The 18,801-nt window shown below is 38.7% G+C and overlaps 1 protein-coding gene across 2 annotated transcripts in view; it reads right to left on the minus strand.

Annotated features, from left to right (window-relative positions):
• Positions 1–18,485, minus strand: part of PEX5L (peroxisomal biogenesis factor 5 like) — a 686,817-nt gene extending 668,332 nt beyond the window's left edge. For both annotated transcript variants that reach the window (XM_063621798.1, XM_063621795.1), the window contains exon 1: positions 18,395–18,485. The gene's annotated coding sequence lies outside the window, so the exon portion shown is untranslated. The remainder of the gene's footprint in view (positions 1–18,394) is intronic.
• Between the last annotated feature and the right edge of the window lie 316 nt (positions 18,486–18,801).

The following is an 18,801-nucleotide window of genomic DNA, read 5'->3' on the forward strand; positions in this document are numbered from 1 at the left end:
TAAAATACTTACAAACCATACATCTGATAAAGTATTAATATCCAAAATATATAAGGAATTCAATAGCAATAAAACATAATCTGATTTTAAAATGGGTAAAGGAACAGACATTTCTCAAAAGAAGACAGAGAAATGGCCAACAGGTACATTAAAAAAAGTTCAACATCTTTAATCATTAGAAAATGCAATGAAAACCACAATAAGATATCATCTCATATGTATTAGAATGTCTTATCAAAAAGATGAAAGACAAAGTGTTAGCGAGGACTCAGAGAAAACAGTCTGGTCTGTTCTCAGGCTGCTAATAAAGACACACCTTGTGTATTGTTGGTGGAAATGTAAATTAATACAATCATTATGGAAAATAGTATAAAGGTTCCTCAAAAAACTAAAAATAGTACTACCATGTGATCCAGTAATCCCACACTGGTTATATATCCAAAGGAAGTGAAATTAACATGTCAAAGGGGTATCTACACTCCCATGTTCATGCAGCATTATTTACAATAGACAAGATTATAGAATCAACCTAAGTATCAATAAACAGATAATAGATAAAATGTGGTATATATACACAATGGAATGCTATTTAACTTTAAAAAGTGTGTAAATTCTGTCATTTGTGACAACCAGCATGAATCTGGAGGACATTATGCTAAGTAATATTAATAAGCCAGGCACAGAAAGACAAATACTGCAGAATCTCACCCATATGTGGAATCTAAAAAAGTTGAACTCATAGAAGTAGAGAGTAGAATGATGGTTAACAACGACTGAGGAGGTGAGGAGGGGAGAAATGAATTGTTGATTAAAGGGCACAAAGTTTCAGACAGACAGAGGAATATGTTTTGAGATCTATTGCACAGTAGTTAAGACCGAAAGTCTTAACTCATTTATTTCAGCATTAACTCAAAAGTCCAAAGTATCATGAGACTAGGCAAGTCCCGTCTGCCTATAAGCCTATAAAATCAAAAGCAAGTTAATTACTTCCCAGATACAATGGGGAACAGGCATTGGGTGACCATAGTCTATTATAACATATTGTATATTTCAAAATAAGAATAAATTTCATATGTCTCATTATAATAAATGATAGGTAAAAGAGGTAATGAATATATTAATTTGCTTAATTTAATCATACACTGTATATATGAAAACATCACATTGTACCCTATAAATGTATATAACTATTTGTCACTCAGAAATAATAATAAACATAAATTATGTATTCACATCCAACAAAGTCTAAATGACATCATAGAGTAATGTATGAATAAAGATTCTGATACAATTCAAATGGGGAAAAGATATCACATAGTGACATCAACATAACAAATGCAAAGAATCTAGATATAAAATCAGTAGTATATTCACATGGTGAGCAGATTTTATTTTAACAATACATTATCTGTCGGCCGGGAGCGGTGGCTCACGCCTGTAATCCTAGCACTTTGGGAGGCTGAGGCGAGTGGATCAGGAGGTCAGGAGATCGAGACCATCCTGGCTAACACAGTGAAACCCTGTCTCTACTAAAAATACAAAAAATTCTCCGGGTGTGGTGGCGGGCTACTCCGGAGGCTGAGGCAAGAGAATGGCATGAGCACAGGAGGCGGAGCTTGCAGTGAGCCGAAATGGGGGCCACTGTGCTCCAGCCTGGGCGACAGAGCAAGACTCCGTCTCAAAAAAAAAAAAAAAAAAAATACATTATCTGTCTCATTAAATTTATCCTAATTGAAATTGTATTGAGTTTTTAGTTTCATATTAAAATTATACATTTACATATAAATTATAAATTTATATAGTACCATACAAGTACTATAAATATAAGGAGTTTATATATAGTTTTCTGTTGGCCTATGTTAATTTGATAAAAATAAATTAGCACTAGCCATCTTTAGAAATTTTCTGATCCTTAAAATGTGATCTATCTGAGATGCTGGAGATGTTCTATATTTTGATATGAATGGTAGTTACCTGGATGAGCATATGTTTACAAATCCGTTGAACTAAACACTTAATATTTGTGTACTTTATTGTATCTACATTATTCCTTCATGAAAAGGTAAAAAAATAATACCCAAACAAGAAAATAAAAGTGGTCTTTTTTGAGTTTGAGGAAACATTGGTATAGCAGCTTTGGAAGAGGCAGACTTTGCTCCCAGTTGCAATTCTACCACTTATTAGCTGGGTAACATGGGGAAGTCTACTTAACCAGTACAAGCCCCATTTTCTCCACCTGTAAAATGAGGATAATAATGGATCCTTGCAAAATGTTTGTATTAGTCTGGTCTGTTCTAATGCTGCTAATAGACATACCTAGGAGAGGGTAATTTATAAAGGAAAGAGAGGTTTAATGGACTCACAGTTCCACATGGTTGGGGTGGCCTCACAATCATGGTGGAAGATGAAGGAAGAGCAAAGGGATGTCTTACATGGCAACAGGCAAGAGGGAGCTTATGCAGGGGAACTCCCCTATATAAAACCATCAGATCTCATAAGACTTACTCACTATCACAAGAACAGCATGGGAAAAACCCACCCCCATGATTCAATTAACTCCCACTGGGTCCCACCTGTGACATCTGGGAATTATGGGAGCTAAAATTCAAGATGAGATTTGGGTGGGGACACAGCCAAATCATATCATTCTGCCCTGCCCCACCCCCCAAATCTCATATCCTCACATTTCAGAACGAATCATGTCTTCCCAACAGTCCCCTAAAGTCTTAAGGGAAATCTTTTAGGTAAAATACCTAAAACAGACCAGTATGTAATGATGTTTACTAAATAATATTGATAAAGGAGGCTTCCTTTATCACAAAGAAGGAAGGAAAGAGCAAGCAAGCTTTGGCAGAATATGATACACACAAGCATGCATTACGCACACATATAATTACATATGCATTATTTTGAAGGCTGCAAGTACAGAAGGAAGGTGATAACAGCAGTTCTTTTTAAAATGTGGTATGACAGTGTTATACATAAAGGGTTAGAGTAGAAACTAGAGTGTAGGAAGCCTACAAAAAATTCATTATAACTTTCCATAACCAAACTATATAAATCAGTAAATGTCATGTCCTGTAGTGAGCTTTAGAGAGCTATAGAAACTATTTCGTCTGTCTGGATTTTCCTCCAGGCTTCAAAAAGCATTTATCAAGTACCTATTTGCTGCAGAACTAATAAAGAGCATAATAATCCTTCCTTCCCAGGAACACAAGAGCTAAATGAATGGATATATTTTTCAAAATCAATAAAGAAAAAAATGCATATTTGTATTAGACTCAAGGAAAGACATAATGGCTGTGGATTTTTAAAGCTCAGGATGTACACTGTCAGTGCTGCTCAGATACCAGAAGAATGGGAGGGCCATTCCAGATAAGGTAGTCAGCAAAGGTCTCTCTGAGATGACATCCAAGTTGAAGTAGATTAAGAAGGTAGCCAAATGATATTCAGAGGAAGAGCATTCTAGGCATATGGAAAGGAGCATGCCTGGTGTGTTCAAAAAAAAAAAAAAAGCAAGGAGCAGAGTGAGCTAAAGTAAAGAAATAGAAGATAATGTGGCCAGAGAAATAGTGAGGGGGCATATCAAGGGGGGCTATGGACCATGATAAGAACTTTGCATGTTATTTATTATTTTATTAAATGTTATTTATTATTATTTATAAGAACTTTGAATTTGTTTTTATTCTGAGTGAAATGAGAAATCCCTGGAAAATTCTGAACAAAGAAGTGATAACATGTAACTTGACTTTTTACAAACATTACTCTGGTTGCTATTTTGAAAAGGGATTTAAGTGGGGGAAAGGACAGAGGCATGGAGAACACTTGGTAAGGGGATTCAAAGAAAAGCATATTGGCGTTCTTCTTTTCTCCCATTGGATAGAACTCCTGGAGAGCCACTCTTGAAGACTGGGAGTAACCTCAGAGAAGGGGAGACAAACATCTCACTTCTCAAGGTAGAACCACAGAAGCAGAGGTCCATCTCAGCGTGACCACCAAGGTTGGAACTCAGAGAGTGAGTTCACGGAAACACTTGATATGTTACCCTGGAAATTGAAGGTATCTGAGAACAGGAAAATGGATGCTTGCCTTTCACCTGAAGATTGTGAAGGTGCCTGGAGCTGCCCATGGTGGTAGCAAACAGAGGAAGAGGCAAGGGAGAACACTCTAGTTTCCCCATAGCTGAAGTAACAATATGAATTTTTAAGACCAATGTGAAACCACAGAAGGTAACCTGGCTAGAGCTACCCTATATAACCTACTTCACTGCCTGGAATAGAGAAATCCAAGAGAAACGGAGAGAAGGTGCCCCTCTAGGAGCAGGGGCTGAGTTGGGTCACAGGAGGTCATCTCTGGAGACACTGGGTATGCAGTGCCTTCTTTATTAGGGGCCTCTTATAGCCCCTTCTTTATTAGAGAGCCTTTACAACCAGATTACATGTAAGATTTCTTACCTTTTTTCTATATTCTCCCTTATTTCACCATCTACCCTGGAGGAAACAGATAAAGTAGGAAAGGAGTAAAAAAAAAAAAAAAAAAAAAGAGATGATCTAGTAAAAGTACACGTTCTGCTTCACCTGCCTTTACTTCATGAACCCTAACCTTGCCATCCTGCTCCATAAGCATGCTGGAAACATTCATACCCAGAGGATTGCTTGTCATCAGGGCCATTGCCACTCATTTCTCATTATAACCTATAAGGTTATTATAAGGACTCAGGGTAGTTTGCATAATATTTATAGACAACACCATAGCCAATTATGGAAATAAGTTTTTTTTTCCTAAACAGAACGTACGGAAAGAAGGTCATTCCTGTCTTCCAGCTGAATGCTGCTGTCTTTATTTGATCTTGACAGAAATTCACCCACAGCTGCTTGCATAAGGTATAACAAAGATCTCTTTAAACATGTGGGGAGACTAAAAATGAGGCTTTAAAGTTCCAATTACTTAGTGCCTGGTGCAAGAAGAATCATATAAAGAAATGATAGAGAAATAAGTAGAGCATAAATGATAGAGAATATTGACTATAGTGTAGACTACAGATAATTTGAATGATTATAGACTCATTGTTTCAACAAGTTCTTGTTGAGTATTTACTACATGGTAAGCACTGAGTGTTGAGTAGATCTCTCACAAACAAATTTTATATATAATATAAAATATCTGCCTCCCCCATTTCATTGTGAGAAATCTATTATTATATAATCCTAAACTGAGATAAGTATTATGAAGCAAAATAATAAGATGTAACAATGGAGAACTCTCCATTTGGGCATTGGGGGAAGTTCTCTGAGAAAGTGACATTTAAGCTGATGATTGAAGGATAAGAAGATAACAGCAGATGAATTGGAGACCATGGTGTGGAAAAGAATTTGGTGTTTGCCAGAAATTTAAAGAACGCTAGCACGACTGGAGCTTACAGTGAAAAGTGGAAAATAGTGTAAAATACAGTTAGATGTAAGATAGAGCATGTGCCTTATAGACATCCAAGGTGTTGTAGACTTTTCAAATAAATTGTTTGGATTTTACTCCCAGTATGAGAAAACTGAAGGTTTTAAACTTTACTGGTCCACATTTTAAAAGATCACCCTGGATACAGGCTGTGTAGGGGAATGAATTGACAAGGAGTCAAAATAAGGACCAGTAAGGAGACTATGCAGAAGATAAAAAAAAAAAAATGATGTCTTGAATTTGATGGTGCAGCAAAGGGGAGGAAAATTAAGCCCTTTTTCCTTCTGATTCCACATACTTGAAAGGGACAAGCATATCCACTGTCAGTTTAACTACCACTTCTATGCTTATGACTCCTGAATCTCTGTAGGTGCAGTTACTTTCCTAAAACCCACACTCTCTAAACTCCCTTCTTCCTCATATCCAGTTGCTTAATGGACGCCTCCTCTTAGATAGCACAAATTGAAATGGAACTCTTTGTCTTCCCCTCAAAACTTGGTGCCCTTGTGACTTCTCATCATTCTCCCCATCACTTGAAATCAAAATTCTGGCATCACATTTGGTGTCTCCGTTTCTGTCCAACTCCCATGTCCAAGATGGTGAAGTACTAAAAGTATATGCTCTAGAGTCAGAATACTTAGGCCAATGAATTGGAACAGTATTATAGGACATTTATCAGATATGTGGTTGCCATGCTATGCTCTCAATTGCACATTGTATCTTACTAATTATTTTTAATTTCAACCACTGCATGCCCTGGAAAGTGCAGTAAATCTGCCTAATTGCACCAATAGTTTCTGTCCAATCAAGTCAACATAGCAGCATTGAGTTGAAGAATGGATATGGTCCGATCCTCCTCAGTTGTTTTAAGAAGAAAAATATTACTTCCTTACTTAACTATAATTTTCTCAATGAATAGTATGCAGACAGCCACAGTCCTTATACTGCAAAGTACAATCATGATAAACAGTGAGCTATGGTGGCTCTGGAGGAAGACAGGCCTAGTTTTTCAAGAAAATCTAAAAATTGAAAATCTAAAAATTAACCCAGTTAGAGGGAGAGCTGACATTTTAGAAAGTACTGACAGAGACTTTGCAGTTATGAGAGAATGAGAAAGAGTACAATCTGCAAGAAAGAGCAGTTTGAATGAGAGGAGCAAATGGTGAAAAGTGATACCTACACATGGTGAGGAGGAGGAGGAAATAGAACTCATAAAGGATTCAGAGAAGCAGAGGTCAGAGATGTTAATGATCTTCCCTTTGCTCCTCCAAATCCACTCTCCACCTGCTCTCTGGTGGGGAAACGTATGCATATATGCACCTGTATAGACATTTACAAGCTCTCTTGTCCTCTTGCTTCCAGTTGGGTACAGTAAAAAGGAATACTCCACCAAAAGTTAAGAGAAGGGAGAAAGGAAAACTGGGGTATTTATTCCTTTGGCTCCCCACTGCAGGGTATTTATGGCCTAGACTGTGACCCTCAACTAAAAGCCACAGCTCCTGTTACCAACAGGCCATTGTTATCACAGCCAGATTACTGCATTATCCCTTGAATTTTCCCTACATTCAGCCCCTATACCCTTATAAATTATTGCGTTATTAAACTCTGAAATTACCCAATTTGTATGTGCCATCTATTTCTTGCCAGGATCCTTACTAAGAAGAGGTAAAGGATTAGAATTAGAAAACATGAGAGTAATTATGAAAAAAGGAAGATTAGTGAGTTACACACTTAAAAAGCCAGCTGTTCCTTTGCTGAGTGAGAAATGAAAAGGTTTCCAGTGGATGCTCTTACTCCCATCCTGTTTTTTTTTCCAGGGTCCAGTTAAACAATGTTTACACCTATTTGAGCTGAGTCCAAAACAAGTAAGTGCCTAATGGCAAGGTTCATTTGACCTCAATCATTTCAGGAAAGCATTCTACTAATGTCTAAAATAATTGGGGGGATGGGGCATAGAGTGAAAGAGTGGCAAAGAACCCACCAAGGAAGCCAACATTCTTTCATTACTTTGAAAGACAGGATATTTTCAAGCTCAGCAAGCTTCCCATTCTGCAGTGAACCTAATTAATGTAAACAGAATTTTAGAATGAACCAAACCCTCCTCCTAGGCAGCAGGAGCTAACATTTCTCTTCAATTATTATGTAAGGTCACATCTCACAGTTGTGTTCTAGACACCCTCTCCCTTTATTCAATTTGTCTTCCCATCTGCTGCCACTTCCCACAGAGCCCAACAACAGAGAGACCCCAGACCACTGCATGCTCTGGAATGGCCCAAACTCGCCTGCCCTACTTGTATTGTGCACAAACAGATGCTATGCCACAAGACCTACTAAAAACATGGAGCTCAGGGACAGTGGAGGTAGCAGCTGAAGAGAAGGGCACACAGGGAGAGACTTAAAAGCATTTTTGAATGCTAATTCTATAGCCAAAGTTGATACTCCTTTGCTGCTTATAAACTTAGGATACAGCTTCCTGCACCACTCTACCATCTGGAAATGCAGAATTGCTACTATTTTCTAACAAAGATAGATTATATCACTGCCAATAACGTTATATCTGTCTTAAAGAAAATTGGGGGTTTTGAGGGTTGTGAGTGAAGGGTAGGGGAAATCAAATTGTCTATGCAAATGAAGTATGCCTTAATTATGTAAATGCTGCTAAGGAAAATGTATGGAAAACTATCGTACAACCCAAACACAGATATCATAGCACATGTTAGTCTAAACTTTTAAATTTTAGGTTACAGTGAGAATTTTTTTTTAAAAAAGGCATTTTTAAAAGTATAACATATTTAAGGAATGTATTTGAAGACTGAGAAATTTATATTTGATTATTCATATATTATAGTACATATACAATATTATCATACCTCTTTCAGAACTAGATTTTGTAATAACATTGGTGAACTGAATATAAAATTCAACTAAATTTTATAATTGTATATAGAATTTTTCACCTCTCAACTACTTTTTCTTTTTTTATGTTCATTTATAAAACTCTATTATGTGCTTAGCTACAAGTTTCTAAAAATAGAGTCTATATTCATCACCAAACAAAAATGGAAATACATAATTAAAAGTTGACCAGGATAAAACTTTAACTACTTGGAAATTAAGAATCATGATTCTAAATAACCTTCAGAACAAAGAATAAATTAAGACAAAATTTCTAGAAAGCATGGAAAAAAAGGAACCCTTCAAACCATTTATTTATCTAGACAATGAACATTTACTGAACATCTGCAATGTCAAAGAAGGCACTTTTCCAGAACTTGGGCTGTGAAAACAAGAGCTATGAGAAGGACGGGGTCCTTCTCCCAACGTGAAGCAATCACAGGCTTCATAGAAATATATGCTAAGGACTGTGGGAGTCCAAAATAAAACAATTATTAATTCCAATTGATCAAAAGAATAATAAAGTGGCAATTGAGTAAATAAGTTCTTTGGGAATGTGCTGGCTTTGGTTAGGGAGAGAAATTGAGGGGAGTGTATTAGTTCATTTTCACACTGCTGTGAAGATACTGAGATTGGGTAATTTATAAACAAAACAGATTTAATTGACTCACAGTTCTGCATGGCTGGGGAAGCCTCAGGAGACTTAGAATCATAGTGGAAGGTGAAAGGGGAAGCAGGCACTTTGTCCGGTGGTAGGAGAAAGAGAGAGCATGCAGGGGAAAGGGCCACTTTTAAAACCATGAGATCTCGTGAAAACACTCACTACCACGAGAACAGCATGGCGGAAAGTGCCTTCATAATCCAATCACCTCGCACTAGGTTCCTCCCTCCACTCATGAGGACTACAATTTGAGTGGAGACTTGGGTGGGGAACACAGAGGCAAACTATATCAGGGAGAGCACATTCTGGGAGGCAGGAAGGCTCAAAGACACAGAGGCAGGAACATGGAATGGGTGACACAAGTTCAGCTTTACCTGTCAGAAGCTGAGCCTGCAACGGCAAGATGAAAACAAGTTGCACATGGCCTTGGGTGCTCAAGCTTTAATATGCAAAGCACCTGGAGACCTTGTTAAAAAGATTTCTAATTGAGTAGGTCTGGGGTAAGACGTAAGCGTCTCCAGTCCTAGCTAGCTTCCAGGTGATGCCAATAACGATGAGTAGGCTGATACTTTCAGCAGTTAGGTGGTAAATGATAAAAGAGTGGGGATCGTGAAGTTTTGGTGTCCTTGGAGAAAGATGATGTGACATAGCCATTAAAATCGTGTCATAGCCATTAAACTGGATTGAAATTGTAATTCTTGTATTTGTTAGCTGTGTATCCTTAGGCAACTTACCTGTGGAGCATTTGTTTTCTCATTTATAAAGTGAAAAAATAATTACTCCCCAAAGTCTTGTTAGGATTACATGAGATAATGATTGTAAAGTGCTTAGGATCGTGTACAACACGTAGCAAATACCCAATATGTTGTGGAATTATTTCCTACAACATATAACATGAGAGCACTCTTTTTCTCCACTGCTGCCCTACTTAAGCTGTAACTCACTGACTTTTTTGAAACTGTGCTATGTTCTGGTGCTTCTACATTGCACATCCACTGCCTCCTGCCTCCAAGAATGAACACATAGTAGAAAGACCAAAACAACGGGTAGGTACATAGTTACAAAATTTAAAATGGTTAAAACTTTTAATGATGAGCAGAAGAATATAGTGGAAGACCATAAAATATCGAAGGGAGTAAGAAGTTATGGTACAGTTTTAGATCATGTCAATAATTAATGAATTAATGAAATGTCAAATAATTATTGTTCTACTTAAAACAAAGGTGTTAGGGGGAAAAGTGATTACTTTCAGCAGTTCATACAGAGGAAATATGTTCATCTGAAAGAGGTAGATTTAAAGGAATAGACAAGTTGTCAAGCTTGTAATCTAAAATATAGATGAGAAATGTCATTTACAGGACAATGATTTTGCTGAAAGGGAGGGAAATTACCAAAGAAACCAATATGCCAGAATCTCAGTTTAAGGGAAATTTTCTATTTCTTGTCAAAATGCATTGGCTTTAGTGAAAAAACTAGACGATTTCAGAAACTTCCAGTTATTTTTGGAAATACTTATCCCTTCCAGTGAGTGGTTTTCTGTGTTTCCTTTATTAAATTACTCTTAGACAATACCAACTAAATACATATATTTTACATATATCTTCATTTGTTACTGCACTCAAAGGTAAAATATTTATCATGGTAGGGCCGGGCACGGTGGCTCATTCCTATAATCCCAGCACTCTGGGAGGCCAAGGTGGGCAGATCACGAGGTCAGGAGATCAAGACCATCCTGGCTAACATGGTGAAACCCTGTCTCTACTAAAAAATACAAAAAATTAGCCAAGTGTGGTGGCGGGTGCCTGTAGTCCCAGCTACTTGGGAGGCTGAGGCAGGAGAATGGCGTGAACCTGGGAGGCAGAGCTTGCAGTGAGCCAAGATTGCACCACTGCACTCTAGCCTGGGCAACAGAGCAAAACTCTGTCTCAAAAAAAAAAAAAAGTTATCATGGTAGAGTTTACTGGAGGTTGACAAGTATGGGTCATAATTTTGTTGACAGGCTAGATAAACCATACCACCAAATTGTTTTACAGTAAAAAAATAGAACCAAAGGGAGATTGAGAGATTGGTATCTTGTGTGATTGTGTGAATTCAAGAAAAATATTTGTGTCTGACCTTGTTTTAGACTAGTTGGAAACTTTAGAATAAAGTGAAAGTAAAGTTCTTGCAAAACAGAAAAGAAGAAGCATGTCAATGTTGGAAGGGATTCAGTTCAAAAGATATTACTGAACATCTTCCAGTGCCAGGTCCCTCATGAACTCATAATAACTTGGAGAATGCTTATGGGAAGTCTGGAGGATGGGGATGGTAGAGAATCAGTTTATGAAAAAAAACCAATGTGATTGGTATTTCAAGATGGCCAAATAGGAACAACTCCAGTCTACAGCTCCTAGCATGGGTAACACAGAAGACGGATGATTTCTGCATTTCCAACTGAGCTTTGAAGAGAGCAGTGGTTTTCCCAGCATGGAGTTTGAGACCTGAGAACGGACAGACTGCCTCCTCAAGTGGGTCCCTGACCCCTAAGCAGCCTAACTGAGAGACACCTCCCAGGAGGGGCTGACTGACACCTCATACAGCCGGGTGCCCCACTGAGACGAAGCTTCCAGAGGAAGGATCAGGCAGCAACATCTGCTGTTCTGCAATATTTGCTGTTCTGAAGCCTCCGCTGGTGATACCCAGGCAAACAGGGTCTGGAGTGGACTTCCAGCAAACTCCAACAGACCTGCAGCTGAGGGTCCTGACTGTTAGAAGGAAAACTAACAAACAGAAAGGAATAGCATCAACACCAATAAAAAGGACATACACACCAAAACCCCATTTGTAGGTCACCATCATCAAAGACCAAAGGTAGATAAAACCACAAAGATGGGGAGAAACCAGAGCAGAAAAGCTGAAAATTCTAAAAATCAGAGAGCCTCTTCTCCTACAAAGGATTGCAGCTCCTCGCCAGCAATGGAACAAAGCTGGACGGAGAATGACTTTGACAAGTTGACAGAAATATGCTTCGGAAGATCAGTCATAACAAACCTCTCCAAGCTAAAGGAGGATGTTCGAACCCAGTGCAAAGAAGCTAAAAACCTTGCAAAAAGATTAGATGAATGGCTAACTTGAATAAACAGCATAGAGAAGACATTAAATGACCTGATGGAGCTGAAAACCATGGCAGGAGAACTACAGGACGCATTCACAAGCTTTAGCAGCCGATTCTATCAAGTGGAAGAAAGGATATCAGTGATTGAAGATCAAATGAATGAAATGAAGCAAGAAGAGAAGTTGAAAGAAAAAAGAGTAAAAAGAAATGAGCAAAACCTCCAAGAAATATGGGACTATGTGAAAAGACCAAATCTATGCTTGATTGGTGTACCTGAAAGTGACAGGGAGAATGGAACCAAGTTGGAAAACACTCTTCAGGATATTATCCAGGAGAACTTCCCCAACCTAGCAGGGCAGGCCAACATTCAATTTCAGGAAACACAGAGAACACTACAAAGATACTCCTCGAGAAGAGGAACCCCAAAACACATAATTGTCAGATTCGCCAAGGTTGAAATGAAGGAAAAAATGTTAAGGGCAGCCAGAGAGAAAGGTTGGGTTACCTACAAAGGGAAGCCCATCAGACTAATAGCGGATCTCTCAGCAGAAACTCTACAAGCCAGAAGAGAGTGGGAGCCCATACTCAACATTCTTAAAGAAAAGAATTTTCAACCCAGAATTTCATATCCAGCCAAACTAAGCTTCATAAGTGAAGGAGAAATAAAATCCTTTACAGACAAGCAAATGCCTGAGAGATTTTGTCACCACCAGGCCTGCCTTACAAGAGCTCCTGAAGGAAGCACTAAATATGGTAAGGAATAACCGGTACCAGCCACTGCAAAAACATGCCAAATTGTAAAGACCATCGATGCTAGGAAGAAACTGCATCAACTAACAAGGAAAATAACCAGCTAACATAATAATGACAGAATCAAATTCACACATAATATTTTTTTTTTATTATACTTTAGGGTTTTAGGGTACATGTGCACAATGTGCAGGTTTGTTACATATGTATCCATGTGCCATGTTGATTTCCTGCACCCATTAACTCGTCATTCAGCATTAGGTGTATCTCCTAATGCTGTCCCTCCCCCATCCCCCCACCCCACAACAGTCCCCGGAGTGTGATGTTCCCCTTCCTGTGTCCATGAGTTCTCATTGTTCAATTCCCACTCACATAATATTAACCTTAAATGTAAATGGGCTAAATGCCCCAATTAAAAGACAGACTGGCAAATTGGATAAAGAGTCAAGACCAATCGGTGTGCTGTATTCAGGAGACCCATCTCACGTGCAGAGACACACATAGGCTCAAAATAAAGGGATGGAGGAAGATCTACCAAGCAAGTGGAAAACAAACAAAAGCAGGGGTTGCAATGCTAGTCTCTGATAAAACAGACTTTAGGCCGGGTGCAGTGGCTCACGCCTGTAATCCCAGCACTTTGGGAGGCCGAGGCAGGCGGATCACGAGGTCAGGTGATCAAGACCATCCTGGCTAACACAGTGAAAGCCTGTCTCTACTAAAAATATAAAAAATTAGCCAGGCATGGTGGCGGGTGCCTGTAGTCCCAGCTACTCAGGAGGCTGAGGCAGGAGAATGGCGTGAACCCGGGAGGTGGAGCTTGCAGTGAGCCAAGATCATGCCACTGCACTCCAGCCTGGGCGAGAGAGCAAGATTCCGTCTCCAAAAAAAAAACCGACTTTAAACCAACAAAGACCAAAAGAAACAAAGAAGGCCATTTTATAATGGTAAAGGGATCCATACAACAAGAAGAGCTAACTATCCTAAATATATATGCAACCAATACAGGAGCACCCAGATTCATAAAGCAACTCCTCAGAGACCTACAAACAGACTTAGACTCCCACATAAGAATAATGGGAGACTTTAACACCCTACTGTCAACATTACACAGATCAACGAGACAGAAAGTTAACAAGGATATCCAGGACTTGAACTCAGCTCTGCACCAAGCAGACCTCATAGACATCTACAGAACTCTCCACCACAAATCAACAGAATATGCATTCTTCTCCTTATTCCAAAATTGACGAAATAGTTGGAAGTAAAGCACACCACAGCAAATGTAAAAGAACAGAAATTATAACAAACTGTCCTCAGACCACAGTGAAATCAAATTAGAACTCAGGATTAAGAAACTCACACAAAACGGCACAACTACATGGAAACTGAACAACCTGCTCCTGAATGACTACTGGATAAATAACGAAATGAAGGCAGAAATAAAGATGTTCTTTGAAACCAATGAGGACAAAGACACAACATACCAGAATCTCTGGGACATATTTAAAGCAGTGTGTAGAGGGAAATTTACAGCACTCAATGCCCACAAGAGAAAGCAGGAAAGACCTAAAATCAACAACCTAACATCACAATTAAAAGAACTAGAGGAGCAAGAGTAAACACATTCGAAAGCTAGCAGAAGGCAAGAAATAACTAAGATCAGAGCAGAACTGAAGAAGACAGAGACACAAAAAACCCTTCAAAAAGATCAATGAATCCAGGAGCTGGTTTTTTGTTAAGATCAACAAAATTGATAGACCACTAGCAAGACTAATAAAGAAGAAAAGAGAGAAGAATCAAATAGATGCAATAAAAAAATGATAAAGGGGACATCACCACCGATCCCATGGAAATATAAACTACCATCAGAGAATACTATAAATACCTCTACGCAAATAAACTAGAAAATCTATAAGAAATGAATAAACTCCGGGATGCATACACCCTCCCAAGACTAAACCAGGAAGAAGTTGAATCCCTGAATAGACCGATAATAGGCTCTGAAATTGAGGCAATAATTAATAGCCTACCAACCAAAAAAAGTCCAGGACCAGATAGATTCACAGCCAAATTCTAACAGAGGTACAAAGAGGAGCTGGTAGAATTCCTTCTGAAACCATTCCAATCAACAGAAAAAGAGGGAATCCTCCCTAACAAATTTTATGAAGCCAGCATCATCCTGATACCAAAGCTGGCAGAGACACAACAAAAAAAGAAAATTTTAGACCAATATCCTTGATGAACATCGATGCAAAAATCCTCAATAGAATACTGGCAAACCAAATCCAGCAGCACATCAAAAAGCTTATCCATGATGATCAAGTGGGCTTCATCCCTGGGATGCAAGGCTGGTTCAACATATGCAAATCAATAAATGTAATCCAGCATATAAACAGAACCAAAGACAAAAACCACATGATTATCTCAATAGATGCAGAAAAGGCCTTTGACAAAATTCAACAACTCTTCATGCTAAAAACTCTCAATAAATTAGATATTGATGGGACATATCTCAAAATAACAAGAGCTATCTATGACAAACCCACAGCCAATATCATACTGAATGGGCAAAAACTGGAAGCATTCCCTTTGAAAACTGGCACAAGACAGGGATGCCCTCTCTCACCACTCCTATTCAACATAGTGTTGGAAGTTCTGGCCAGGGCAATCAGGCAGGAGAAAAAAATAAAGGGTATTTAATTAGGAAAAGAGGAAGTCAAACTGTCCCTGTTTGCAGATGACATGATTGTATATCTAGAAAACCCCATTGTCTCAGCCCAAAATCTCCTCAAGCTGATAAGCAACTTCAGCAATGTCTCAGGATACAAAATCAATGTACAAAAATCACAAGCATTCTTGTACACCAATAACAGACAGACAGAGAGCCAAATCATGAGTGAACTCCCATTCACAATTGCTTCAAAGAGAATAAAATACCTAGGAATCCAACTAGGGACGTGAAGGACCTCTTCAAGGAGAACTACAAACCACTGCTCAATGAAATAAAAGAGGATACAAACAAATGGAAGAACATTCCATGCTCATGGGTTGGAAGAATCAATATCATGAAAATGGCCATACTGCCCAAGGTAATTTATAGATTCAATGCCATCCCCATCAAGCTACCAATGACTTTCTTCACAGAATTGGAAAAAACTACTTTAAAGTTCATATGGAACCAAAAAAGAGCCCACATCGCCAAGTCAATCCTAAGCCAAAAGAACAAAGCTGGAGGCATCACGCTACCTGACTTCAAACTATACTATAAGGCTACAGTAACCAAAACAGCATGGTACTGGTACCAAAACAGAGACATAGATCAATGGAACAGAACAGAGCCCTCAGAAATAATGCCACATATCTACAACTATCTGATCTTTGACAAACCTGACAAAAACAAGCAATGGGGAAAGGATTCCCTACTTAATAAATGGTGCTGGGAAAACTGGCTACCCATATGTAGAAAGCTGAAACTGGATCCCTTCCTTATACCTTATACAAAAATTAATTCAAGATGGATTAAAGACTTATATGTTAGACCTAAAACCATAAAAACCCTAGAAGAAAACCTAGGCAATACCATTCAGGACATAGGCATGGGCAAGGACTTCATGTCTAAAACATCAAAAGCAATGGCAACAAAAGCCAAAATTGACAAATGGGATCTAATTAAACTAAAGAGCTTCTTCACAGCAAAAGAAACTACCATCAGAGTGAACAGGCAGCCTACAAAATGGGAGAAAATTTTTGCAACCTACTCATCTGACAAAGGGCTAATATCCAGAATCTACAATGAACTCAAACAAATTTACAAGAAAAAAACAAATAACCCCATCAAAAAGTGGGCGAAGGATATGAACAGACACTTCTCAAAAGAAGACATTTATGCAGCCAGAAAACACATGAAAAAATGCTCATCATCACTGGCCACCAGAGAAATGCAAACCAAAACCACAATGAGATACCATCTCACACCAGTTAGAATGGCGATCATTAAAAAGTCAGGAAACAACAGGTGCTGGAGAGGATGTGGAGAAATAGGAACACTTTACACTGTTGGTGGGACTGTAAACTAGTTCAACCACTGTGGAAGTCAGTGTGGCGATTCCTCAGGGATCTAGAACTAGAAATACCATTTGACCCAGCCATCCCATTACTGGGTATATACCCAAAGGATTATAAATCATGCTGCTATAAAGACACATGCACGCTATGTTTATTGCGGCACTATTCACAATAGCAAAGACTTGGAACCAACCCAAATGTCCAACAACGATAGACTGGATTAAGAAAATGTGGCACATATACACCATGGAATACTATGCAGCCATAAAAATTGATGAGTTCATGTCCTTTGTAGGGACATGGATGAAGCTGGAAACCATCATTCTGAGCAAACTATCATGTTCTCACTCACAGGAGGGAACCAAACAATGAGAACACTTGGACACAGGGTGGGGAAGATCACACACCGGGGCCTGTTGTGGGGTGGGGGGAGGGGGAGGGATAGCATTAGGAGATATACCTAATGTAATGGGTGCAGCACACCAACATGGCACATGTATACATATGTAACAAACCTGCACGTTGTGCACATGTACCCTGGAACTTAAAGTATTAAAAAAAAAAATGCTTTGCTGTTCTATGTTGGTACATAAAGAACATGGACCAAGCATACTTAGTATTCGGTTCCAGGTTTTCACACAAGAACTCTATAACAAGAAAGCATTTCTTGACAAACTTTCAGATTCCACTTCCAGTAGGCTAGAGACTGCAGAGAAAAGTAGCCAGAAAATGAGATTCTGATTTCCAATTCTCCTTTTATCATCAGCCAATGTTCAAACTTTGTATTAGTGCCTACCACCAGAGGTGCTGTTGATCTTGCCAAATATTCCCAACATTAACTAGCCCCAATCTTCTTTGCTTCCCTCTCTTCCCCTCCTCAAGTATTTTCCCTGAACAAAAATTTTGTTTCTGGTGATATAGGAGTCTGCCATGGTAATCTTCCCCAATATCTAATTCTACTCTTACCATAGAAATTATGCCATTAACCTTTACAACTATGCCGACTACTACTGTCACTACTGCTACTAAAGCGGAAGAAAAGTAGAAGGGGAAAAAAGAGCAGGAAGAGAAGGGGGAAGAGGATAAAAATTTTTGAGCATTTATCATGTTCCTGATCACACAATTTGGAAGTACCAGGGCAAGATTTAAACAGGAAGGCTAATGACAAATCCCACATACTTATCCCCAACTCTTACTGCCTCCCTAGAAGCAACTGGTAATCTCTGAGAATGCCCAAGTCGAACAGTTTGACAATGCCCAAGTCAAAATGTGAAGGAGCCGGACTTCAATCCCTGGCCCTCTAACTCCAGAACTCACCTACTTAGCCACTACCAATCCTAGCTTCTTGCATCTTGTGTCCAGGTAATTGAATGTTTAAGCAATCAATAAAATAATGTGACCACCTCTCTCACTTTGTTAACAAAATCAGAAACAAATAATTTAGTCATTAATAGTAATTGCATAAATAGGATGCTTACCAACTCCTCTGAAGTTCTTTTCCACCAAAGGTTTGGTTTAGAGAGTTCATTAATCCTCTCATCCCAAGAACTGGGTCAGCCAAGCTGTACTTCGTCCTGGAAGAATTAGATCAGTGGATCCCTGTCAACATGAGTAAGTCAATAGCTATCGAACCTTAGATTTAAACAGACAAATGTCTGAATTTTCTTTTCTCCTCAAAAAATTGTAGACTATACAGCACAATTGCTGAAAATTCTCAATTGAAATGTAGCAAGTGGGAAAATGAAATGCAGAGCCTCTGATTTGATAACCTTCCCTCCAGATTTATCAAGATTGCTTGTAATGGCATGGATTTTAGAGGATAAGTTACCTCACTCTCAAAGCCTAAAAGCCTCTTTTATCAGAAATCTTGACAATTTAACTTTGG

Source organism: Symphalangus syndactylus, chromosome 17, assembly GCF_028878055.3.
Source record: "Symphalangus syndactylus isolate Jambi chromosome 17, NHGRI_mSymSyn1-v2.1_pri, whole genome shotgun sequence".
NCBI lineage: Eukaryota > Metazoa > Chordata > Mammalia > Primates > Hylobatidae > Symphalangus > Symphalangus syndactylus.